Consider the following 26,949-nt stretch of genomic DNA (forward strand, 5'->3'; position numbering starts at 1 on the left):
CCCAGTGTCTCATTTTCTTGGTTTTTCTCCTTTCTTACGGACTGCCTGCCCTTCCTTAGTTTCTTTTGTTGATTTTTTAATCGCCTCCAGTGTTCTCTTGAAATCACACCAGGGTTCAATTCTTTAATTCTCCTCTTATTTTCATCTGTACTCACTTTAAAAAATGATCTCACCAAGTTTTCTGGCTTTAAATATCAAAATTTCTATTTTCATCCTGGACCTCTGTCCTGAACTTTTGACTAATATATCCAACGGAATATTTGACATCTCTGCTTGAATTTCTTTCTTCCTGCTTTTTTTTTTTTAAATTTTAATTTTACTTAGTTAACATACAGTGCAGTATTGGTTTCTGGAGTAGATCGTTAATTACATACAACACTTAGTGCTTATCATAATAAGTGCCCTCTTTAATACCCATCACCTACATATCCATCGACCACCCACCCCCCTCTGTCAATCCTGTCTGTTCTCTATCTTTAAAAGTCTCTTATGGTTTGTGTCTCTCTCTCCTTTTTTTTCTTCTCCCCCGTCCCATATGTTCATCTGTTTTCTTTCTTAAATTCTACGTATGAGTGAGATTATGTGGTACTTGTCTTTCTCTGACTTATTTCATTTAGTAAAATACAATTTAGCTCTATGAACATTGTTGCAAAGGGCAAGATTTCTTTCCCTCTTTCTTTCTTTCTTTTGGATGCCTGAGTAATACTGCATTATACACACACACACACACACACACACACACACATCCTCATCTTCTTTATCCATTCATTAGTTGATGGACGTTTGGGCTCTCTCCCTAGTTTGGCTATTGCTGATAATGTTGCTGTAAACAGGGAGCATGAATCTGCATTTTTGTGTCCTTTGGGCAAATACAAAATAGTGCAATTGCTGGAATATAAGGTAGTTCTATTTTTAACTTTTTGAGTTGAAGCTGAGTTGAGTATGGAGCCTCCATACTATTCTCCAGAGTGGCTGTACCAGTTTGCATTTTTTACCAATTGTACAAGAGGGTTCCCCTTTCTCTACATCCTCACCAACACCTGCTGTTTCTTGTGTTGTCCAATTTTAGCCATTCTGACAGATGGGAGGTGGTATCTCATCGTGATTTTGATTTGATTTCCCTCATGATGAGTGATGTTGAGCATCACTTTTTTTGGAAGAGTGTCCATTCATGTCTTCTGTTCATTTCTTAACTGGTTTGTTTGTTTTCTTGGGTGTTGAGTTTGATAAATTCTATACAGAATTTGGATATTAACCCTTTACTAGATATGCCATTTTCAAATATCTTCTCCTATTCCAAAGGTTGCCTTTTAGCTTTGTTGATTGTTTCCATCGCTGTGCAGAAGGTTTTTAACTTGATGAAGTTCTAATAGTTCATTTTTGCTTTTGTTTCCTGTGCCTCTGGAGACATGTCTAGTAAAAGTTGCTGTGGCTGATGTCAAAGTTGTTGTTGCCTATGTTCATTCTCTTATAGGATTTTGATGGTTTCCTGTCTCATATTTAGGTCTTTCATCCATTTTGAGTTTAATTTTGTGTCTGTTGTAAGAAAGCCGTCCAGTTTCATTCCTCTGCATGTGGCTGTCCAGTTTCCCAACACCATTTGTTGCAGAGACTATATTTTTTCCATTGGATATCCTTTCATGCTTTGTTGAAGACTAGTTGACCACATAGTTGTGGGTTCCACTTGAATTTCTTTTTTTTCTTTTTTCTTTTGTTTATTTCTTTTCAGCATAACAGAATTCATTGTTTATGCATGATACCCAGTGCTCCATGCCATACGTGCCCTCCGTAATACCCACCACCTGGCTTCCCCAACCCCCTACCCCCCGCCCCTTTGAAACCCTCAGATTGTTTTTCAGAGTCCATAATCTTTCATGGTTCATATCCCCTTCCAATTTCCCTCAACTCCCTTCTCCTCTCCATCTCCCTATGTCCTCCATGTTATTTGTTATGCTCCACAAATAAGTGAAACCATATGATACTTGACTCTCTCTTCTTGACTTATTTCACTCAGCATAATCTCTTCCAGTCCCATCCATGTTGATACAAAAGTTGGGTATTCATCCTTTCTGATGGAGGCATAATACTCCATAGTGTATATGGACCACATCTTCCTTATCCATTCATCTGTTGAAGGGCATCTTGGTTCTTTCCACAGTTTTGAATTTCTAATGGGTATCTCAAACTCGAAACTCAGCTTATGATTTTATTTCCCAAACTTGCTTCATTGAAAATCTGCCCTTTCACAATTAATAGATATTCTGTTCTGGAGTCATCCTTGATTCCGATCTTTCTCTTACACCTCTGCCTGATATGAACATATATTATTTGCTCTTTTCCAAATAGATCCATAATTTGACTGTATCTTACCCAGTCACTGGGTAAGCCACTGTTCTTTTTATATCTAGATTCTTACACTATGCTAACACTTCTTCCTGTTTCTGTCCTTGACCCTTGCAGTCTATTTTCAACATAACAGCCAGAGTTGGAGTGGAGGTAGGGGAGCTTCCAACTCTGACTGCTCAAATGCCAAAATCCCTCCAACAACTCCCATTTCATTCTGGGTAACACAGCCCTGTTACGGTTTACACTCAATCCAGCCATCTCTGATGTCATCTGCAACTTCTCTCCTATGTTCTCAGTCTTCTAGCAGCAGTGGTTTCCTTGTTTTTCCTCCACCACGTTAGCATTCTACTTCTTCCGGGCTTCGACATTTGCTCCTTTTTCTACCTGGAACACTTTTCTCCAGGATAGCTGGTAAAGATTGACATTTGGTTGTGATGTCTTCTCTGACTACTCTATTTAAAATTGTGTCCCGAACACTCCCTCCCAAAAGAAAGAAGCCGAGAAACACTGATAAAGAATTCATCTTGTAATCTAATATAGCTAAATCTAAACAAAGAACAATGATATCATGGGGATGGTGGTGTTAAGAAAAAAATTTTAGGGTGCCTGGGGGGCTCAGTGGGTTAAGCTTCTGCCTTCGGCTCAGGTCATGATCTCAGGGTCCTGGGATCGAGTCCCGCATCAGGCTCTCTGCTCAGCAGGAAGCCTGTTCCTCCTCTCTCTCTCTGCCTGCCTCACTGTCTACTTGTGATCTCTCTGTCAAATAAATAAATAAAATCTTGAAAAAAAATAGAAAAAAATTTAAAGCAACATTGTGTTCTGTAAAAGAATAAAAGTAAAAACTTGAAACCAAAATTGAGAACTTTGTCAGCAAATATGTTCTAGCAATACTTGGTAAGTGGCATGTTCTTGACGTGGAGTTGGGTCTTCTTATTCTAAATGCCCTTAATAACCAGTATCTTCCCTTCCCTTTCTCTTTTCTTATATGCTTACTGCTTCTTTGTTTATTTTTTCCTTTTATATGTATGTGAATAAACAATTTATATATATTTTTCTGTCCTCTCGGTTGTTTTTAAGAGACAGAACCAACAATGGAACAAGCTTGTTATAACTACTAAGAAAGATGCATGGTCACTTAAAACTGTAGTTATAGTTTTATGCATAGATCCAACTTTGAGTCATTGTAATCATATTTCTGTCCAAACAAACTATATTTAAAATCTTTCTGTATGCTATTCTGTGTCACATACTTTACTGAAGTCAGCTATAGTTTAGGCTTTTTTTTTTTTTTTTCAACCAGTGAATTCTCTGCCATAAAGAAAACAAAAAAGTCACCAAATTAATCTGCCCTGGCAAACGTGTCAGTTTCTCTAATGTTCTCTGTATGATGGCTCATTATTTCTCTACTTGTTCCAGTATCTTTTAGAAGGGATGATACAGTATTGTTTTAGTTGTTTTAGGTATCCTTTTCTCCCCTTCATGCTCTAGATTCATGGATTGCATTTAGCTTCATTTTATACTTGCAGTATTTATACATCTTCCTAACCATGTACAAATTAATCTGCATGAGTTAGTCCATGAAAATCAATGGCCATTCTCCAGTAAGTCACATATACTGAGGCACAGCGTTAAGGAGTTGAAGGTAAAAAACTGAAACTGTTACTCTGTGAGGAAGGCAGGACCGCAGTTTTGGGATCATATTTGATGGTATCAATGTCAGAATTCATAAAGAGATGATTTTAATGTATTCAAAGTAAAAAGGGGAATATATTATTTCTGCCATTTCCCCCAATTTTCATTTTTATATGAAGGTTTATTCTACTGCCTGATATTCTCCAGTGATTCTTTCTTTTTCTTTTTTTTTTTTTAAAGATTTTATTTATTTATTTGACAGAGAGATTACAAGTAGTAGGCAGAGAGGCAGGCAGAGAGAGAGAGGGAAGCAGGTTCCCGGCTGAGCGGAGAGCCTGGTGCACGGCTTGATCCCAGGTCCCTGAGATCATGGCCTGAGCCAAAGGCAGAGGCTTAACCCACTGAGCCTCCCAGGTGCCCCTCCAGTTATTTCTCATTGCACATGAACCAGTATTCAAACTCCTCACTCCGTTTTCTAGATTCTTTTCATCTCTGGGCCATTTCTCTGCTTGATGTTCCCTCACTCCATCTCCTACCCCCAAGTTCTATCTTAGTTACTTTTTTTCATTGTTGAGGTCTTGGCTTTCAGAGATACCCATTGAAGCCCCCCTTTTTTTGTGCTTATTAGTTTTTTAAAAAAATATTGTTTATTTATTGTTTTACTTTTTTTTCTGTTGCCCCCAGGAATTGTGGGTGGCATGTCTTGTTGACTGCCTGACGTGACTGACTGAACGCATAAAGGAGAAAAAAGAGCAACCTACATGTAGGCAGAAGGAAGTGGATGCACAGAGGTTGAGGAGTGTGATGGACCATGATGTGATGGTTTGTCAAAGAAGCAGGAGGTGGGGACTCCAGCATGACTCCGATGTGAGCTGAGGGTAGGGCAGCCTAGTGCATGGGAAATGAAAGGGCAGAAGTGTAGGTTGAAGAATCTGGGGGAACATGTTTTTACACGTGGTGTTAAAATAATCATATTTATGTTAAAAAAGATAACTCCTTGGAGGGTGGAGGGCGAGTGATTGGTGGACAGTGTAGTAATGGGGCAGCCAAGTAGGAAGCTGCTTCAGTAACCCAGGTGGTTGATGTCAAGCGGTGGAACTCAGGGTGTTCCAGAGGAAATGAAGAGAAGTGGGACCTAGGGTGATCTTCTGGACCTGGAGTTGGTAGACGTGTTAAGCTATGGTCTACAAGGGAAGGAGAGAAAGTCCAAGATGGTGTTGGGATCCTCCTTCAGGTGACTGGAAGCTTGTTATTATCCATGGGTGGAAGAGAAGGATTGGGTGTAATGAGTTCAGGTTGGCTCTGGTGAAATTTGATGGATCCATGTTCTGTTGCAAGGAGAGATGTTAAAAAAAAATAACATGTGTTTGTGTCTTTGGAGACGAAAGTCTGGTTCCTGAGCAAAGAAGTGAACTGAAACAAGAGAGGGTAGGAACCTAAAAGGAGAAGAAAGCCAAGGAGAAAACTTAGGTGAGAGACAGAAAAAACACCATGGTTTTTCCTAGTAACTCTCTAAATATTCTTCTGAGTAACTTTGCTATATCTTCCTCATCCAGTGTGTTTTAAAAATTCAGCTTTCCTTAACATTTTGATTCAGCCGTTCCTCGTCACTTCTTTTTGCATATGGCTCATGGTTGCTTTAATTTTTTTTTTTTTCTTAATAACTCCTCTCTCACTTCTGCTGAAACATGTAAATTGCAACATCATGGAAATTAATTTGCTTTCCACTTAGCCCTCTCTGTTTGGTTACCTCTTTCTGCTGTCAGGCTTGTCTGGAGGCGACTCTTTCCCCACTTCATAGAGGCAGCCATTGCCAACACTGTCTAATTCAGCTCTTTAGACCAGTCATTCTAGTACCTTAATCTGAAATAGGCACCTCGAGTTGCTTTCCATTATAATAGGCTGCATTGATTTTCTATATAAAAATTACCACTGTCCAACACGTGTTGTCTGTGTTTGTTCATTGTCTGTGTCCATCTATGGGACGTGAGCCCTGGGAGAGCAGTCACGTACTGGTTTTGTGTTCGAAACTCCTTTTTGTGTTTCACCTGGGCTTTAATGTTTTCCCTTTCAGGAAACTTTCTCCTTAGATACCTCTTGGATCATGCTCTCATTTCATGTTAGTTGTTTGCTCACATGCCAGCTTATCAGGCAAGTGTTATCTGTCTCTTCTCTATCAAACAGACCCCACTGCCATTCTGCTCGCCATTTACACTCCTTTTCTTCTTAACAACACTGACCCATGTTTTAACATGTTTGCTGTCTGTCTCTCAACATCTGTAAATCCTTAAAGATAGACAGTTTCTTTTGCTACTATGCCTTAGAAATTTAAAATGGTTCTTGGCACGTAGAATTTACCCAATTAATATTTGATGACTACATGACAGAATGTATAGAAATAGAGATGTCTCTTGCCAGACAGTAGAGTGAGACTGTTGTTCAGCCAGTTTGGCATCTGATTCTTCCTGCTGACGCATCCTTCTTTTACTTGTGATCTATTTTGGGTACATTGGACACACAGGAGATGGGTATTGGGGAGGATTCCCATCAAAGAACAAGATCTAGGAAAATATAGAAACAGATCTCAGAATATATGGTATTATAATTAGATGACTATTCTTGCCACTGAGATACTCAAATGCAATTGATTTGAACCCAGTTTCATCATCCGTGGAAGTTCATAGCCCTTATTCAAATGTCTGTAAACACAGCCTGGTGGGGTCCTTAGGGTCCCTTATGTTCCCTCTTCCTCCTAGACTTTCAGCTCCTTGTGTGCTAGTTCTGTGCCATAGCACATCAATCCAGATGTAAAACTCAACTCTTCAAGTTTCACAAAATAAAATGAAAATAAACAAAGGGATTAACCCTTCTCTACATCAGTTACCACTCCTCCTTGCTGTCTCCCTCTCCCAACATTTGGTTAATTGTTCTTATCTGCTGTCATCTCTTTTCTTATTCTTTGTCCTTTGCACTTTTTTGTTTCCTTCAGTGTCATTTCAGTGGTGTGTTGGTTGGGGAAATACATAAATGTACGCATTTAGGATGCCATTTAATTGGAAAATTCTTTTACCTGTAACTTCTTTTTAAAAGAGGTAGTGATTTTCCAGATACTCCTATCTTCCCAAATACAGACTTTTGATTAACTGAGATAAAATGAAGGATTTAAGCAGTTTAAAAGGGCTGATATATTATTTTATTTAGTTTTCTCTTTATAGAATAGGATTTATTATGAAAGAGGGAAGAATGCTAATATTTTTGTGCATAGTTTCCCTCATTTAACAGTTCAAAGCAACTCCATTAGGCATATGTCCTATAAGTCCTATTTTGTAGAACAGAAAATTGAGGGTCAGAGAAGAGGATTTCTTTGCCTGAGATTGGAGAGTAAATAAGTACCCTATTTAAGTCAAGGTCTTCTGATTCCCAAGTCCACACTCTTTCCTTACATTCCATTTTTACTTAGGAATAAACTTGTTACTCTTTAAAGGTGAGTAATTATTTTATCAATTTAAATAGAGATTTATAAAAGTAATTCTAAGCAGAATAGATGTATTTAAAAATGAAAAGAAAATGAAAAATTGTTTTCCTTTCTGTTTCACCCTCTTTATTTAAAGTGTAAGACCATTAATCTTGCTCTCTTGTTTCTATGGGGTTCCGTAATGAGTTTCTCTGTTCTACTGCAGTGTATTCTCATTTCCCAATATTTTATTTTGATTGTCTCTTGCTCATCCTATTAACAGGATACTGTGAGATATCACAAAATTGCATAAAATTCTGAAAGCATGAAAGAGCTATATGCCAATAAGCTCTTTGAGTTTATGGATAATATAGAAGCAAAGTAGTTAACAAAGGATAAGTCAAATTTACTTCCATACGGTGAAGCAGAAAACATTCTCAAACCAGAGTGTTAGAGGAAGGCAAAAGATTTAAATCAAAAAATGGCTTTGAATAAAACATTTTAAAACATATTTAAAGTAAAAGCACATTAATGTCAATCTAAATATAAAAAATATAATGGATTATCCTTGGGTGACTTTTATTAGTAACTTAGATCATAAAATATGATATTCTGAGTTTTTCCTGCTTATTAAATTGACTGATATTTTCTTATTATAGCTGTTATCCAAGTAAAAGTTTAAATACTATTATAAAAGCAAAGCATGCTCACTATAAGAAAAAAATGAAAAAAATGGATGCCAAGTCCCATTGTTTCTCAATTCCCACTCCCTAGTCCCAAGCTAAACAGAGTATTTTGTTATATTCCTTTTTATATATATCAAATATGCATATTCTCCATTTTCAAATATGTATATGATTGTTAGTAAGAACCCATATGTCAAAATGAAATTATACCGACTGAAACTTTTCTTTCGTAGCATATGAAAAAATGTTTAAATTGAGATGAATATTGAAAACAGAGTATACTTAATTGAAAAAGAATGTAACTCTCTTTAAAATATTTTTAGTCTTAAAGCTTATAACTCTAGAACAATGTGTATTTAAAGAAAGTAAATTTCAAAAGATAAATGCACATCTATATTTAGTGTAGCATTATTTATAACACCTAAGGTATGGAAGTAAGCTAAGTGCCCATCAGTAGATGAATGGATAAAGAAGATAAGAAGAAATATACGGTGGAAAAAAGACAGTCTCTTCAATAAATGGTGCTGGGAAAACTGGACAGCTGTATGTAGAAGAATGAAACTCAACCATTCTCTTACACTATACACAAAGATAAACTCGAAATGGATAAAAGACCTCAACGTGAGGCAGGAATCCATCAGAATCATAGAGGAGAACATAGGCAATATCCTCTTCAATATCAGCTACAGCAACTTCTTTCAAGATATGTCTCCAAAGGCAAAGGAAACAAAAGCGAAAATGAACTTTTGGGACTTCATCAAGATCAAAAGCTTCTGCACAGCAAAGGAAACACTCAACAAAACAAAGAGGCAACCCACGGAATGGGAGAAGATATTTGCAAATGACAGTACAGACAAATGCTGGTATCCAGGATTTATAAAGAACTTCTCAAACTCAACACACACAAAACAGATAATCATGTCAAAAAATGGCAGAAGACGTGAACAGACACTTCTCCAATGAAGACATACAGATGGCTATCAGACACGTGAAAAAAATGTTCATTATCACTAGCTATCAGGGAGATTCAAATCAAAACCACATTGAGATACCACCTTACACCAGTTAGAATGGTCAAAATTAACAAGACAGTAAACAACGGGTGTTGGAGAGTCCAGATGTGGAGAAAGGGAACCCTATTACACTATTGGTGGGAATGCAAGTTGGTGCAGCCACTTTTGAAAACAGTGTGGAGATTCCTTAAGAAATTAAAAATAGAGCTTCCCTATGCCTCTGCAATTGCACTACTGGGTATTTACCCCAAAGTTACAGATGTAGTGAAAAGAAGGGCCATCTGTACCCCAATGTTCATAGCAGCAATGGCCACGGTCGCCAGACTGTGGAGAGAACCAAGATGCCCTTCAACAGATGAATGGATAAGGAAGATGTGGTCCATATACACTATGGAGTACTATGCCTCCATCAGAAAGGATGAATACCCAACTTCTGTATCAACATGGACGGGACTGGAAGAGATTATGCTGAGTGAAATAAGTCAAGCAGAGAGAGTCCAGTATCATATGGTTTCACATACTTGTGGAGCATAAGGAATAACATGGAGGACATAGGGAGATAGAGAGGAGAAGGGAGTTGAGGGAAATTGGAAGGGGAGGTGAATCATGAGAGACTATGGACTCTGAAAAACAATCTGAGGGTTTTGAAGGGGCGGGGAGTGGGAGGTTGGGTGAGCCTGGTGGTGGGTATTAAGAAGGGCACGTACTGGGGCGCCTGGATGGCTCAGTGGGTTAAGCCTCTGCCTTCGGCTCAGGTCATGATCTCAGGGTCCTGGGATCAAGCCCCGCATCGGGCTCTCTGTTCCACAGGAAGCCTGCTTCCCCGCTCTCTCTGCCTGCCTCTCTGCATACTTGTGATCCCTCTCTCTGTCAAATAAATAAATGAAAAAAATAAAAAAGAAGGGCACGTACTGCATGGAGCACTGGGTGTGGTGCATAAACAATTCTGGTATACTGAAAAGAAATTTAAAAAAAAAGAAAAAAAAAGACACACACACACACTGGGATATCGCATAACCGTCACACACACACACACACACACACACACACACACACAGGGATATTGCACAGCCATTAGAAAGATGAGATTTTGCCATTTACAACAACAGGAATGGACCTCAGAGTTATTGTGCTGAATCAAATAAGTCAGGCTGAAAGACAAGTACCATATAATTTCACACATATGTGGAATCTAAAAAGTGAAACAAAGTAATAAAAAAATAAAAAGCAGATTTAGACTTATAAAGAGAACATCTTGATGTTTACCAGAGGGAAAGAGGGTAGGGGAATGGGCAAAATGGGTGAAGGAGAGTGAGAGAATCAGCCTTCTGGTTTTGGGATGAGTAAGTCATGTGAATGAAAGATACAATATAGGGAATATAGTCAATGATGTAATAGTGTTGTATGGTGACAAACAGTAGCTATACTTGTGGGGAGCATAGCATAACATTAGGGATATTGAATCACTGTGTTGTACACCTTAAACTAACATGCAACTAAATTAAATAGAAAAAAATGTTTAGAAAATGTCTTGAATTTGAGTGAAAGAGTAAGTAAAAATATAAGTGATAAGTGACCTTTCTCATTATTAGATTTTTGGTATTTTTAAAGATTATCATCAGATGATCAGGATACTTTACATTTTCAAAAGGGAGAAAATTGGGCTTAAAAATAGTCCACACTAAAAAAGAATCATGGCTTTTGGTCATGACAAAACTTTTTAGTTCAGCATAATATGAATTGAATGTGAAAAATGCTAAGGCAAAATTAGATTGTATTTCTAGAAGTGAAATCTTGGGAATAGGGAGGATGCTATTTCCATCATTTGCAATTGAGAAAATATGTCTGATAGAAAATGGTCTGTCCAAGAAGCCACCTTGTTAGATGAGCATTGGCAATTAGGGCTTATAAAAAGGAGGGAAGGCATGATGGCATTATAGTGGAAAACTGTGCTATATGAAGACTGACCCAAGGAATTGAAGGTATTTTACTTTGTTAAATAAGTTTTGTTAGTATGGCTATAGGCAAAATAGGAATAGTAGTATTGATAAGAAAGCAAGTTTTAAGCTCAGTAGAAGGAAGACGAGAAGATCCATTTATTAAGTGCCAACCCTAGGTCAGGCATTGTAAGAGAAATGCTATGCACATTTGGTCAAGGTGGAATTTTGAATGAGTTTTCAAAAGGATGGATTAATCATCAAATATATTTCAGATAACTCATTGGAAAAAATAACTCATTACTTCACATCTCACTGTAAAAGAAATAAAAAAATTTAAAATATTAAAGAGCTAAATATAAAACCATTTTATGTAAATATACAGTTCTACAGAATCATTGCTATTCTATCAGTTTAGCCCATTTCAAAGATGAGGCATCTGAGGATCCAGGAGCCCAGGGTATCTGCCCAAAGAAAGCATTATAAGGTTAGAAAACAAGAGAGGTAAGGTTAGCCCTGCTCGGACCCCAAAGCCCTTGTTCCAACTTATGTACTCTGATCCATAACACAGTCATCAGTCAAATACAAAGGTGTTCTAAGTTGCCAGACAAAATGGTGTAAGAGTTTTCTGAGGCTTGTGGATTGAAACAAAGTCTGGAGTACCATCTACATTGTTGTTGAAATGAGTCCTATAGGAAGCAGGCAGTTGTATGGGTTGATGACTGATGTTCCCTGTAAGTCCTATTATTTTGAGTCCAAATGAATAAGGGTATAAAAAGGAGAACTTCTTAAGTATTTTATTATTAAGGTAAAACTCAAAAGCACTCAATGCTCAGACCTATTAAGTAAAATGGACATCACAGGTCAAATCACTCCCTAACTGGAAGTCACATGCAAACAAATTCGAGTTCAAGGCAATGACTATCCCAGTATGTTGTACCAAGTTTCTTCAACTAGCTCTTTAAAAGTGTTCAAAAAGCTTAAACATCCATATTTTAAGAGATCAAATAGTGAGAAATTCATATTTTCACAGGCGTTCTTATGAAAAGTTTCACTGCTTTACAAATTATGCTACAATATATATTCATGAATGGTAGATATGATTAATAACCTCATTTTAGAATGCCAGGAAAGCAATATTTCATTTTGAGACCTTGTTTTTCATGTTACATGAGAATAACATTAATATAACACTAAATGTTCAAAAAAAAAACCTTTGTGTTAAAATCTTTCCAGCTTAGCTTTCTTTTATTTTCTAAAGTAACATTTTAATTCAAAGCCATATGTAATTCATGGGAATCATTTAAAATTAGTCGTGATCTGTTTTAGTGTATTTATGTAGTTGCCTTATATTGAGCATATAGCCAAGTAATATTTATTTAATAATTAATGTATAATTTATAGGAATTTCTAGTTCGTATATCAGCTATATCTAAAGAGGCTTGAGTACACAAGATGAACTCATTGGAAGTAAAATAAATTAATAATTTGGTTGCATTGTTTCTGATTCCAGCTGGTGATTGATATCTGAGTAAGCCAAGATTATGTTCATTGTTACTGCTTGTAACATCAGCATTCCCACATGGCTTCTAAGGAGTCTTTTATCATTTTCCTCTATTTATATACTACTTTATGTAGAAAGTCTGCTATATATGATATTTTTTTATTGTTACTTCTCCCTATTATTGTATTCTTTTGAAAAATATATTTGATAGCTATAAAATATTGCATACCTACATTGTTTTATTATAAAGTCATATTCTTTCCAATGTTGAATTGTAAACCTAATGATTACAGCTATCATCTGTATTGCGTTAATTTTGTGTCAGGAGCTGCCCTAAGTCTTTAGAGATACCATCTTGTATAATCTGCAGAACAACCTCAAAAGAAGGAGCTGCTATTATCCCCATTATAGAGATGTGAAAACCAAGGCACAGGGAGGTTATATGATTTCAGCAGAATCTTGCAGCTGGGAAGTAGCAGAGTTTGATTTTGAAAGCAGAATGTCTAGATCCAGAGTCCTTACTGGTAATCAGAATGCCAGGTAAACTCTGGAAGAATAAAACACACCACGCCTCCAGAGATGTACAATTTCTGTCTGTATCTTAGTTTTTTTTTTCTGAAAAGCTCTAAACGTTTATAAAGATCTTAGCACATACTATCAAATTGTTTTCTAGAAAGGTTGCATTAACTTATGCTCCATTGGTATTATCTCTCAGACTCCTTTTTCCTGTAGTCCCTTCAGTAATGGGTACATTTAAAAACATTTTTTATTAATTTTACTGAAAAGACTCTGTTAATTTTCATTTATTGCTTATTTTCTGTTTTTCTTAGCTAATTATATTATTTTTATGAGTTATTAATTCTTTTTTTGTCTTTTTTTCCTAATTGGGTGTTAATGATTAAAAAGGTTTATCTCAGTCCTTTATGTATTCTATATTCTGTGATTAGATGGCATTTGTTTTACTTCTGAGATATCTTATAATGCATTGCTTTTATACACAGGCTTTCTGTACCCTAGATCAGTTATTTATTTCAGTATAATCCTTCTTAAGCTATTTATATTGATTTTAAAAACACACACACATAATACTTTTATCCATTTAGCTTATATTTGAGTTTGTACTTAACCTCTTGTCTCAGAAAATTTCCTTTCTCCTTTCTTTTATGATGTTAGTTTTCTAATAAAGTGAATGCGTACAAAAACCGCACAGGTACTCATTCACACTCATGGTCATTTCTTTGCTATCTCATTTGCTAGGAATTCAGTGTAACAGAGTGAAAAAGAAAAGGTCACTGGAACCGGACTGCCTGAGTTCAAGTCCAGACCCAACCCTCACTTAGCTGTACTATACTTTCCAGGGTTTCTGTCTCTGTATTTATTAAGTGGGGATAATAATAGTGCCTTACTAGAGAGTCTTGTGAAGATTAATAAATTGGTGTGTGTCAATCACTTAGAATAGTGACTAGTGCACAGGCGTGTGGCTGGCTTAGCTGGTAGAGTGTGTGACTGGTGGTCTCAGAGCTATGGGTTTAAGCCACATGTTGGGTGTGGAGATTACTTAGAAATAAAATCTTAAAAAAAAAAACAAAAAACAAGCTTTGCGCAGTGGCATTATCGTAGCCAATGAGGTTTATCCGAGGCGCGATTATTGCTAATTGAAAAAAACAAAAAAAAGAATAGTGACTAGCACGTACTAACTGGTATAGTTCTAGTTACTCATTATGCTGAAATTTGTAAAATTTTGCTGATGACAGTTATTTTTTTCCTTAGATTTTTGATGATGTACTGATATAATTTACCAGTAAAACTCTGGGCATGCATTTCTCTCTCTCTCTCTCTCTCTCTCTCTGTGTGTGTGTGTGTGTGTGAGTGATACATGGCTTTTATTTATTTATTTTTATTTTTTAAAAGATTTTATTTATTTATTTGACAGAGAGAACACAAGTAGGCAGAGAGGCAGGCAGAGAGAGAGGAGGAAGCAGGCTCCCCGCTGAGCAGAGAGCCCGATGCGGGGCTCGATCCCAGGACCCTGAGATCATGACCCGAGGTGAGGGCAGAGGCTCAACCCACTGAACCACCCAGGGCCCCTAGTCACAGTTCTTTTAAAATCCCTGTCTGATAATTCCAACATCTTTAGGACCATCTCTAGTTTCAGTGTTGTTACCTACGTTATGTCTGGGCAGTGGGTAAGCTTTTCCCTTGCCGCAGTTTTTCTCATGAATACCAGTGGAGGTCTCTGAAAAAGAGCTGGTGAATGGGTACAGATTTTTTTTAAGAGCAGGACTACCAGAAGTAAATGAAAAATGTGAGATACACACACACACACACACACTTATTTACACAAACGTGCACACACACATGCCCACAGAGTGGAATGTCACCCAGCTTCAGAAAAGAAGGCAAACCTGCCATTTGTGTCAGTGTGGAAGAAGCTGGAGGACATTATGCGAAGTGAAATAATTGAAACACACAAAAGTAAGTACTGTATGATTTCATGTATATGTAGAATCTAAAATAATCAAACACATAGAAACAGAGAATAAAATAATGGTCACCAAGGGCTGCAGAGAAGGAGAAATGGGGAGATGTTGGTCAAAGGATACAAACTTTCAGCTATGCAAAATAAATATGTTTTGAAGATTTACTATATACCCAAGGGCCTGTGCTTAAGAATTGTATATTTAAAAATTTGCTGAGAGAATAAATCATACGTTACGTGCTCTTACTATAAAAGGAATAAATTCAGGTGCCAGAAAGGAACTTTCGAAGGTAAGCTTATGGCATTGATAATATTAGTTTCATGAATATAACCAATCGCCAAACATGCCAAGTTTCATACACTAAATATTTACAGGTTGTATATGCCAATCAGATTTCAATAAAAGTAAGTTAAATTATACAAAAACATGCATTTAAATATAATTTTTTATTTTTTAAAAAATTTTTTAAAGATTTTATTTATTTGAGAGAGAGAGAGACAGACTGAGAGAGAGCATAAGAGGGGAGAAGGTCAGAGAGAGAAGCAGACTCTCCATGGATCTGGGATCCCGATGTGGGACTTGATCCCAGGACTCTGGGATCATGACCTGAGCCCAAGGCAGTCGCTTAACCAACTGAGCCACCCAGGCGCCCCTTACGTATAATTTTTAAAAAAGTTTATGTCTTGAAATAAAAAACTAAAATAATGCACACTTTACAGTTGCACATTGATTTAGGTGAAATTTTATAGTACCTCATTTTAATAAATGAGAGTTTCAGATTTCTAAGCAACAGTGGCACCTTAGGCCACATGATTAGGTTGCAAACCTGTAACTGGTGCTCGCACCTTCTGAGTGTACTTTTCACACTGCCATGTTCTCACACTGACAAGCACTCTGAGTCTGGAGATTTAATTATTTAATTTTCAGTATGGGATCCTTTAAAGGAGTTCATTGACTTTCATAACTTTTTCAGTAAAGTAGTTAAAATGGAGTATTTTATTTTATTTTTTTCTGGAAGGGATTGACTTGTTGAAAATATCTTAGTGACTTGGGTTCCAATATCTTATGTAATTGCATCTTGCAGTCAGTAAGTTATGATCAGTTGTTGTACCCTGTATTTCCATCTGCTCCTTATTCTTGTATGACTAGGAAGTAGAGAAAAGCTGCCTCATGACCCCTCTCTTCCTGTATGCATTTGTACGTTTTTACCTTAACCATTTACATTTTTATGATACGGCAATTACATACTCATCAACGATAGGATGATGGGATTTGTAGATGGGGCAGGTTAGTGTTTAGCTGTTTAGCTGTGTAGCTAAATCCTCAGTGATTTCCATAGGAAGGTAATTATTTATAATTGCGAACTGGGTTTGGATGAAGTTCTAGAACACTTTAGGTTGAACAGAGAAAATTAGTTCCAAGAAAAAGAGAACTTACCAAAAAAAAAAAAAAATCATCAACAAATCAAAGAAAAATACAAAGAATGTATCAAAATTTAATGAGGTAAGGTTAGGAATCTTTGAGGGTCCAGAAGCACAAAATAGAAATTGCCAGCGAAGGACGCACAATGTGTGTTGACTGGCTATGGATGGGTAGGAGCGAGCTAGAGATTGTGATCATGAAATCCAGACATCCTGGAAAGAGTGGAACCAATGAAAAGAATACAGTTTTCTGAAGGGGCACATGCACCCGAATGTTTATAGCTGTAGTGTCCACAATAGCCAAACTATGGAAAGAACCTAGATGTCCATCAACAGATGAATGGATAAAGAAAATGTGGTATATATACACAATGGAATACTATGCAGCCATCAAAAGAAATGAAATCTTGCCATTTGTGACAACGTGGATGGAACTAGAGGGTATTATGCTTAGCGAAATAAGTCAATCGGAGAAAGACTACTATCATATGATCTCCCTGATATGAGGAAGTTGAGAAGGAACAAGGGAGTTTGGGGGGGTAGGAAAAGAATAAATGAAACAAGATGGGATCGGGAGGGAGACAAACCACAAGAGACTCTGAATTCACAAAACAAACTGAGGGTTGCCGGGGGAGGGAGGTTGGGAGAGGGTGATGGGGTTATGGACATTGGGGAGGGTATGTGCTATGGTGAGTGCTGTGAAGTGTGTAAACCTGGCGATTCACAGACCTGTACCCCTGGGGCTAATAATATATTATATGTTAATAAAAAAATAATTCAGTGAAAAAAGAATACAGTTTGTGTAATGGTTTCTCAACATAATGAAAATCTTTACGTTCACAGCTTGCCAACAGGATGAAATATAAGCTGATCTTAAAAAATGTGAAATAAATTAATGAAAAATGAGAAGACTCACAGTGGTAGGTTACTATATGTCGTAGATAGATTGCATTCTCAGATAATTTAATAAGAAAAATGTTGTGTGTGATGGTTAAACTTGAGTAGTCTCTAGTGTTTGGTTCAACAATACTCTAGATGTTGCTCTGAAAGTATTTTTTTAGATGTGATTAGCATTTGTATCAGTAGCCTTTGAGTCAAACAGATGGCCTCCACAATGTGAGTGTACCTCACGCAATCAGTCGAAGGCCTTAAGAGAGAAACACTGGAGTTTCCTGAGGAAGAGGGAATTCTGCCCCCAGAATGCCTTAGGATCATCTGTGTGGTGTCAGCTCTTTTCTGGGTATCTAGCCTGCAGGCTCGCCCTTACGATTTTGGAATTACCAGCCTCCACAATGGCATGAGCCAATTCCTTAAAATAAATCTCTTTGTCTATATACAGTGTATTGGTTGTTTCTCTAGAGAATATAATGTGGATAACTTATTTTCAAACAATAATAAAGTAGCCATCACTGCCTCCTACTTGAGGTAGTTTAACAGATATGCAACAAATTGGTGATTTTCTATAGAAATGATTTGGGGTTTTGGTAACAAAGTTATAAGCAGAAATCATTAAATTTTAATGATTGAGGATTTGGGCATCTGAGCTAGCTTTCATAGTTCAATTTTAAATTTTGGTAGTTATATCTGTATGTAATGTATTATAACTCTTTAATTGATGTTCCTGTGAAGATTTAAAATAAGCCCCCAGACTGAATGATAATGATGGTTCGACTATCTTTTGTCACCTGGAACAAGGCCAAACTGCTTGTTTACATTTGTCATCTGCAGAAAATGTTCAGTTTCTAGAGTTGTCAGGCTGGCAGGGTTCATAAGAAGTGAAACCAGTGCAGAGAAATTAATGTAAAACACAGTCTTCACACAGTGCAGATCTTTGTGGGGTTCCTCTGTTTTTCATTTAAGTTCTACAATATTCACGGTTGTCCTAGGAATTAGAGCTGAAGCAACTTCTGGAATGCTTGAGAGAGAAATAGGAACACATGCCAAAGAACACTGCCAGTGCCGCCTTTTTTTTTTTTTTTAAAGATTTTATTTATTTATTTGACAGAGAGAAATCACAAGTAGGCAGGGAAGCAGGCAGAGAGAGAGGAGGAAGCAGGCTCCCCGCTGAGCGGAGAGCCCGATGTGGGGCTCGATCCCAGGACCCTGGGATCATGACCTGAGCCTAAGGCAGAGGCTTTAACCCACTGAGCCACCCAGGCGCCCCCTGCCAGTGCCTTCTTATAAGATAGCTTGGTTAAATATGAGAGACGACATAGGGATGGATGGAAATATTGTTTATTTCCCTCCCTTCTTCCTTTGTCAAAATTTTCTTACCTTGTCAACATTGGAGTGCTTCTTACATATTTTTATCTATGTCAGTGACGTTTAACTAACTTATTTCCTTCCTTCCTTCCTTCCTCATCAGTGTTTTTTTTTTTTTTTATAAAAATTTTTTTTTTTTAAAGATTTTATTTATTTATTTGACAGACAGAGATCACAAGTAGGCAGAGAGGCAGGCAAAGAGAGAGAGAAGGAAGCAGGCTCCCCGCGGAGCAGAGAGCCCCACATGGGGCTCGATCCCAGGACCCTGAGATCATGACCTGAGCCGAAAGCAGAGGCTTTAACCCACTGAGCCACCCAGGCGCCCCCCTCATCAGTGTTTTATTAGCTTCAGATATACTATATAGTGATTCAGCAATTCTGTACATCACCCTCTGCTCATCACAACGAGGACACTCCTTTAATCCCTGTCATCTAGTTAGCCCATCCCCCAGCTGCCCTTCTTTCTGGTAACTATCAGTTTGTTTTTTAAAACTAAGAGTCTGTTTCTTGATTTGTCTCTCTCTCTCTCTCTCTCACTCTTTTTCTCCCTTTGCTGATTTGTTTTGTTTCTTAAATTCCACATGTGAGTGAATCATATGGTGTTTGTCTTCCTCCAACTGACTTATTTCACTTAGCATAATATTCTTCTCTCTAGCTCCATCCATGTTATTGCAAATGACAAGATTTCATTTCTTTTTATGACTGAGTAATATTCTATTTATATATATAAAACAGAATATTATATAATATATAATATTTGATTTATATATAAATATAATGTATTATATTTTTATATATTATAATATATAAATATATTTATTTATTAAAATAAATATTTATTAAAATAAAAATATATATTTTATAAAAAATAAATATTTTAATAAATAAAATATATTTATATATTATAATTTATTATTACTATGCCTATACTTTATTATAATATATAATAAATATATATAATATATATATATCACATATTCTTTATTCATTCATTAATTGATGGACACTTGGCTGCTTCCATAATTTAGCTGTAAACATTGTTGTAAACAATGCTGCCATAAACATAAGGGTGCACGTGTCCCTTTTTTTAAAAGATTTTTTTTTTTTTTTCAGGAGGGTGACTGGGAGAGAGAGAGGGAGGGAGATGGTGAGCACAAACAGGACAGAGGGTCAGAGGGAGTAGCAGACTCCCCACCATTAGGGAGCCCAATGTGACGCTTGATCCCAGGACCCTGGGATCATGACCTGAGCCAAAGGTGGATGCTTAACCGACTGAGCCACCCAGGCATGTGTCCCTTTGAATTAGCGTTTCTGTACTCTTTGGGTAAGTTCCCAGTAGTGTGTTTGCTGGATTGTAGGGTAGATCTATTTTTAAGTTTTTGAGGAATCTCCATGCTGTTTCCATACCAGTTTTCATTCTTATTAACAGTGCATGAGTGTTCCTTTTTATCTATATCCTTGCCAACACTTGTTTCTTATGTTGTTGGTAGTAGCCATTCTGACAGGTATGAGGTGATACCTCATTTTGTTTTGACTGGTGTTTCCCCAATGGTAAGTGATGAACATCTTTTCCTGAGTCTGTCATCCATCTGTATGTCTTCCTTGGAGAAATGTCTGTTCAGTTCTTCTGTCCATTTTTAATTGGATTATTTGGTGTTTATGGGGGTGTTGAGTTTTCTAAGTTCTTTATATATTTTGGCTACCAACTCTTTTTTGGATATGTCGTTTGCAAATATCTTTTGCCATTTCATATATTGCCCTTTAGTTTTGTTGATTGTTTAAGATGATGGACTGTTGTGTTTTCATTTTCACTTGTTTCCATGTACTTTGTAATTTCTTCTTTTATTTCTTGGTTGACCTATTAACTGTTTAGTAGTATATCATTTAACATCCATGTATTTGTGGTCTTTCTGGGTTTTTTCTTGTTGTTGACTTCTAGTTTCATATTGTCATGATCAGAAAAGATGTTGTGTTGTGGTATGACTTAGATCTTTTTTTTTTTTTAAAAGATTTTATTTATTTGAGAGGAAAAGAGAGAGAGACAGAGAGAAAACACATACATGAGCAGGGGGACGGACAAGTAGACTCTCCGCTGAGCAGGGAGCCTGACATGATGCTCGATCCCAAGATCCTGAGATCATGACCTGAGCTGAAGGCACATGCTTAACCAACTGAACCACATAGGTGCCCCAACTTGGATCTTCTTGAATTTGTTGAGATTTGTTTTGTGGCCTAATATGTGATCTGTTCTGGATAATGTTCTGTGTGCACTTGAGAAAAATGTGTATTCTGATGTTTTAGGATGGAATGTTCTGAATATATCTGCTAAATCCATCTGTTCTAGTATGTCCTTCAAAGCCATTGTTTCTTTGTTGATCTGCTGTTTAGATGATATGTCTGCTGATGTAAGTGGCGTGTTAAAGTCCCCAACTATTATATTATATAGAATAATTCCTTTATGTTTGTTATTGACTATTTTATGTATTTGGGTGCTCCTAAGTTGGGTGCATAAATATTCATAATTGTTATATCTTCTTGTTGGATTGTCCCCATTATTATAATATAGTGTCTTTGTCTCTTGTTATAGTCTTTGTTTTTAAAGTCTATTTTGTCCAATATAAGTATTGCTACTCTGGCTTCCTTTTGACTTCAGTTTGTGTGACAGATGTTTCTCCATCCTCTCACTTTCAATCTGCAGGTGTCTTTAGGTCTAAAATGAGTCTCTTGTAGGCAGCATCTAGGTCTTGTTTTTTATCCCTTCTGTCTTTCTATGTTTTTTATTGAGTGTTTAGTCCATTTACATTCAAATACCATACTAGGTACTTTAAATAATACAAATTAATAAATATGAAATGGTTGAAGGATGAAAGAACAACAGGTTGTGAAGAGATTATGAACTGCTGGAAGCAGCTACCACCCTTACTGGTGGAACAACTAAGAAGAAGTGGTGTTAAGTACTGTCCCTTGGGTGGAAGAACCCTGTCAGTATCACCCAGCCAGTTGTCAAAGTAGGGCTACTGCACAGAATGCGTAAGGAAGATCTTGTGTCTCTTCTTGGATGAACCTATGGGAAGCCAGCTCTTGAGTGAGTCTGGGAAATGTTAGCTTATCGATAGTTATGTGTTTATTGTTATTTTATTGTTTATTTTAGGGTTGCTTCTCAAGACTTTCTCTGATCCTTTCTTATCTTTCTCTCTTTCATAGTTTGCTGATTTTCGTTAGTGATATATTTGGATTTCTATCTCTTTATTGTTTGGCTATTTATTAGTAGTTATTGATCTGTGGTGACCATTAGGTCTGTATCTAATTTCTTCTGCATATAGCAGTCTATATTAAGTTGATGGTCATTTACCTTTTTTTTCTTTTTAAAGATTTTATTTTATTTATTTGACAGAGAGAGAGGGAGAGATCACAAGTAGGCAGAGAGACAGGCAGAGAGAGAGGGGGAAGCAGGCTCCCTGCTGAGCAGAGAGCCTGATGCGTGGCTCGATCCCGGGACCCTGGGATCATGACCTGAGCCGAAGGCAGATGCTTAACCCACTGAGCCACCCAGGCACCCCTGAACCTATTCTTTACTCCTCTCCTCCCAAGATTTTAGGTATATGTTGTTGTATTTTACCTCCTTTTATTTTGTGAGTTCCTTGCATGATTTTTACAGAGATATTAATTTTTACTGCATTTGTGTTTCCTACCATTATACTGTCACTTTTGGTCTCTCCTTTTTTCCTCAGAGTCCCTTTTATTATTTTTTTACAGGGCTGGTTTAGGATCATTAACTCCTTTAGTTTCGTTTTTCTGAGAAAGTCTTTTTCTGTCCTTCTATTCTGAATGTTAGTTAACCTGCTGGTTAGAATATTCTTAACCACAGGTTTTTCCCATCCAGCATTTTGAGTAGGTGAAGCCACTCCCTTCTGGCTTGGAAAATTTCTTTCTTTACTTTTTTTTTCTTATTTTTATTTATTTTATTTAATTTATTTTTATTATGTTCAGTTAGCCAACGTATAGTACATTAGTTTCTGATGTAGTGTTCAGTTATTCATTAGTTGTGTATAACACCCAGTGATCATCACAACATGTGCCCTACTTAATACCCATCACCCATCTACCCCCCCCCCCTCCTTGCTGTAACCCTCAGTTTTGTTCCCAGAGTCCAGAGTCTCTCATGGTTTGTCTCCCTCTACAATTTCTTCCCATTCAGTTTTCCCTCCCTTGCCCTGTGGTCCTCTGTGGTACTCCTTATGTTCCACATATGAGTGAAACCATATGATAATTGTCTTTCTCTGCTTGACTTATTTCACTTAGCATAAGCTTCTCCAGTTCCATCCACGTTGATGCCAGTGGTCGGTATTCATCCTTTCTGATGCCTGAGTAATATTCCATTGTATATATAAAGCACATCTTCTTTATGCATTCATCTGTTGGAGAGCATCTCAGCTCCTTCCACAGTTTGGCCATGGTGGACATTGCTGCTATGGACATTGGGGTGCATGTGACCCTTCTTTTCACTGCATCTGTATCTTTGGGATAAATACCCAGTAGTGCAATTGCTGGGTTATAGGATAGCTCTATTTTTGATGTCTTAAGGATCCTCCATATTGTTTTCCAGAGCGGCTGTACCAGCTTGCATTCTCACCAATTGTGTAAGAGGATTCCCCTTTCTTCACATACTCACCAACATTTGTTGTTTCCTGTCTTGTTAATTTTTGCCATTCTGACTAGTGTAATGTGGTGTCTCATTATGGTTTTGATTTGTATTTCCCTGATGGCTAGTGATATTGAACATTTTTTCATGTTTCTGTATGGCTTGGAAAATTCCTCCTGAAAAAAATCCTTGGCCAGCCTTACAGGTTTTCCCTTCTAGATTATCATCATCTTTTGCCTTGCTGCTTTTAAAGCCTTTTCTTTATCACTATATTTTGCCAATTTAATTACAATATGTCTTGGTGTGGATCTTCTTTTGTTGGTTTTGCTAGGGGTTTTCTGTTCTTCTTAGCTCTGGATATCAGTTTTCTTTCTCAGATTAGGAAAGTTTTCAGCTGTTATTTCATCAAATAAAATTTCTGTCCCTTTTTTCTCTCTTCTTCTTATTGCATTTGACTGAGTCACTGAGTTAAGTCTATGATCCTTTGCATATGTTTTTCTCTTTTTTTCAGTTTGATTACTTTCCATTACTCTGTCTTCTAAGTCATTAATTTATTCCTCTGCTTTTCCCAGTCTGCTGTTTGTTCCATCAAGGTGTTCCTCACTTTGTTTATTGAGCCCTTTATCTCTGCTATACTATTCCTCATCCCTGTGTTAAGGTTCTCACTGATGTCATCCACTCTTTTCTGAAGTCCAGTGAGTATCCTTATCATCATTACTTTAAATTCTCCATCAGACACATTACTTAGATTTCTAATACTTAGATCTCTAGCTTTGTCCTTATCTTCTTCTTTCTTTTGTGATACATTTCTCTGTCTTCTCATTCTGTTTAAGTCTCTACCTATTTCTCTGTGTTAGGAAAGTCAGATGTGTCTCCCATTCTTGAGGGTAATTGTCTTGTGAAGAAGCAAGTCTTGTAGTGCCCGTTTATTTGATGTTCTGTATTCCCCAGGACCTGATGCTTCAGGGAATTTTAGAGTGTGGGCTGCATGCACTCTGTTGCTTTGTTCTGGCTGTTGTATCCTTCAAGGCCGGTCATCTGCAAGAGGCTCTCTTTGCCTGTTGTGGGCTGTGTTTGGCCCTTGGCCTGAATGTGGCTCCTGAATGTATGCTCTAGTCTGTTTGTGAAATGAGACCTGTAGCTACCCCTGTAGCACCCGAGGCTCCATAAAATTCCCATGCTGAGGGGGCACCTGAGTGGCTCAGTGGGCTAAAGCCTCTGCCTTTGGTTCGGGTCATGATTTTGGGGTCCTGGGATCGAGCCCCACATCAGGCTCTCTGTTCAGTGGGGAGCCTGCTTCCTCCTCTCTCTCTGCCTGCCTCTCTGCCTACCCGTGATCTCTGTCTGTCAAATAAATAAATAAAATCTTTAAAAACAAAAAAAAACAAAAACCTGCCATGTTGGCAGGTGTTTGGATTGGACTTCTGGGGGAGGGGACCTGCTATACTGGGACCGAGGCAAATGTAAGTGGGAAGCGTGGTTTCACCCAAGCATGGTGGAGCAGGGCTTAGTGTCAGCAAGCTAGGTAGTGAATGTCCCCACCCATAGGAGAGCCTGTGTGTATGCTGAGGGACGTCGGAGGGAAATGGCAGTTATCAGTTCCTTTGTTTCCAGAGGAGTCCCTTTGGGAACACTGTCTCTTTGAGACATGCTCGAAGATGAGTGAATGACCTCTCCACTGTGTGTCCTAGGCACTCTTCAGATTGCTGTTTCCATGCTGTATGCCCAGGACTGTTTGCCTGCCTTCACTCCAAGCATAGTGCAGGCCCTCTGTGCTCTATCCCAGGCAAGCCAGCTCTTCTTTCAAACTCCAGACTTTAACCCTACTGGTTGCCAGAAGTCATGAAACTTGACCCCTCTAGCTTCTAAGCCATTGCTATAGGGATTCACTTTCTCAGTATGTTACCCTGTGTATTATTAGTCTGTGTCTTGCTTTTCTCCTTGACCACGGCTTGCTTCCATGGCAGTGGCCATAATCCATTTCTCTCCCAAACTCTGTCGCCACACTTCCCACCTTTTTCCCCATGGTAGCTTCTCTACCTTTAGTTATGGAGTTTGTTCTACCAGACTTTAGGTCAATTTCTGGGGTATATAGGTTGATTGACTAGCTATCTGGTTGTAGTCATGGGACAAAGTGAGCCTAGGGTTTTCCTACTCTACCATCATCTTCCAACCTCCAATGTTAAACTTTTCTTTTTAACTTTTTATTTCAAATTCTGATTAGTTAACATACAGTGTAATATTAGTTTCAAGTATACGACTTAGTGATTCAGCATTTCCATGTAGCACCAGTGTTCATCATAACAAGTGCACTCCTTAATCCCATCCCCTATTTCACCCATCCTCACCCCCCCATCTACCCTCTGGTAACTATCAATGTGTTCTCTATAGGTAGAGCCTGTTCCTTTAAAGATTCAATGTAGGTTTCCTCTATATCTCTTTTACTAATGTGATATGATCTTTTTGATGTAGAATAACATAAATATAAAATAGGGATCACATGATTTAAAAATTCAAGTGAAACTTAAAAATAGGCACAATCTTTGAACATTACAAAATCTGTAAAATGGAGTGTAAAAGGAATGAATGATTTCTCAGGTCTTTAAAATTCTCATCCCCTGTGTGATGTCTACCATTCTTCAGTGAGAAAACCAAGGCCCAGACATTTTATACTGTGTTAATCACAGAGCTAAGATTAGAACCTCCATATCTTTGGACTCTTGGTTTAATACCTTTTCTCTAATGTCTCAAAGATGATATTCATACATTAAAAATGTTCTGGCAGAGTGTGTTTCTTTCTTTATGTTACCATTTAATTCAGCACAGTGTCACTTTTTGATTGCTCAATTGTGGTCACAATTAACATGAAATAGCAGAATTTCATTTCAACAAATGAAGATCCTTAACTATGAAAAAAATAATTTAGATAATTCCAGACAGATTTTTAATAAAAACTGCCCCCTGCCAAACCAGATTTCTAGAAAATGGAGACTACCTATTCTTCAAAGAGAAATGTCATTAATTATCTTTTGCTCATACACTAAGGCTTAAGCGTTTATTTTCTTTTTTAAAAAATTATTTTTATTAACATATAATGTATTATTTTCCCCAGGGGTACAGGTCTGTGAATCATCAGGCTTACACATTTCAGAACACTCACCATAGCATATGCCATCCCCATTGTCCATAACCAAACTACCCTCTTCCTATAGCCCCCCACCACCAGCCAGCAACCCTCAGTTTGTTTTGTGAGATTAAGTGTCTCCTATGGTTTGTCTCCATCCAGATCCCATCTTGTTTCATTTTTTCCTTCTTTAACCTCCAACCCCCCCCACCCTGCCTCTCAAATTCCTCATATCAGAGAGATCATATGATAATTGTCTTTCTCTGATTGACTTATTTCGCTCAGTGTAATACCATCTAGTTCCATCCAAATCTTGCAAATGGCAAGATTTCATTTCTTTTGATGGCTACATAGTATTCCATTGTGTGTGTGTGTGTATATATATATATATATCTCACATCTTCTTTATCCATTCATCTGTTGATGGACATCTAGGTTCTTCCCATAG

At 37.4% G+C, this 26,949-nt stretch overlaps 1 protein-coding gene and 1 non-coding gene across 2 annotated transcripts in view; both read left to right on the top strand.

Annotated features, from left to right (window-relative positions):
- Positions 1-26,949, top strand: part of GPC5 (glypican 5) — a 1,459,668-nt gene that overhangs the window by 76,582 nt on the left and 1,356,137 nt on the right. The window lies entirely within an intron of this gene.
- On the top strand, positions 14,167-14,313 carry LOC123925325. Its single transcript, XR_006814947.1, has one exon. It is a non-coding gene; the product is annotated as a U4 spliceosomal RNA (small nuclear RNA).

Source organism: Meles meles, chromosome 14 (assembly GCF_922984935.1).
Source record: "Meles meles chromosome 14, mMelMel3.1 paternal haplotype, whole genome shotgun sequence".
In the NCBI taxonomy this organism is placed as follows: Eukaryota; Metazoa; Chordata; class Mammalia; order Carnivora; family Mustelidae; genus Meles; species Meles meles.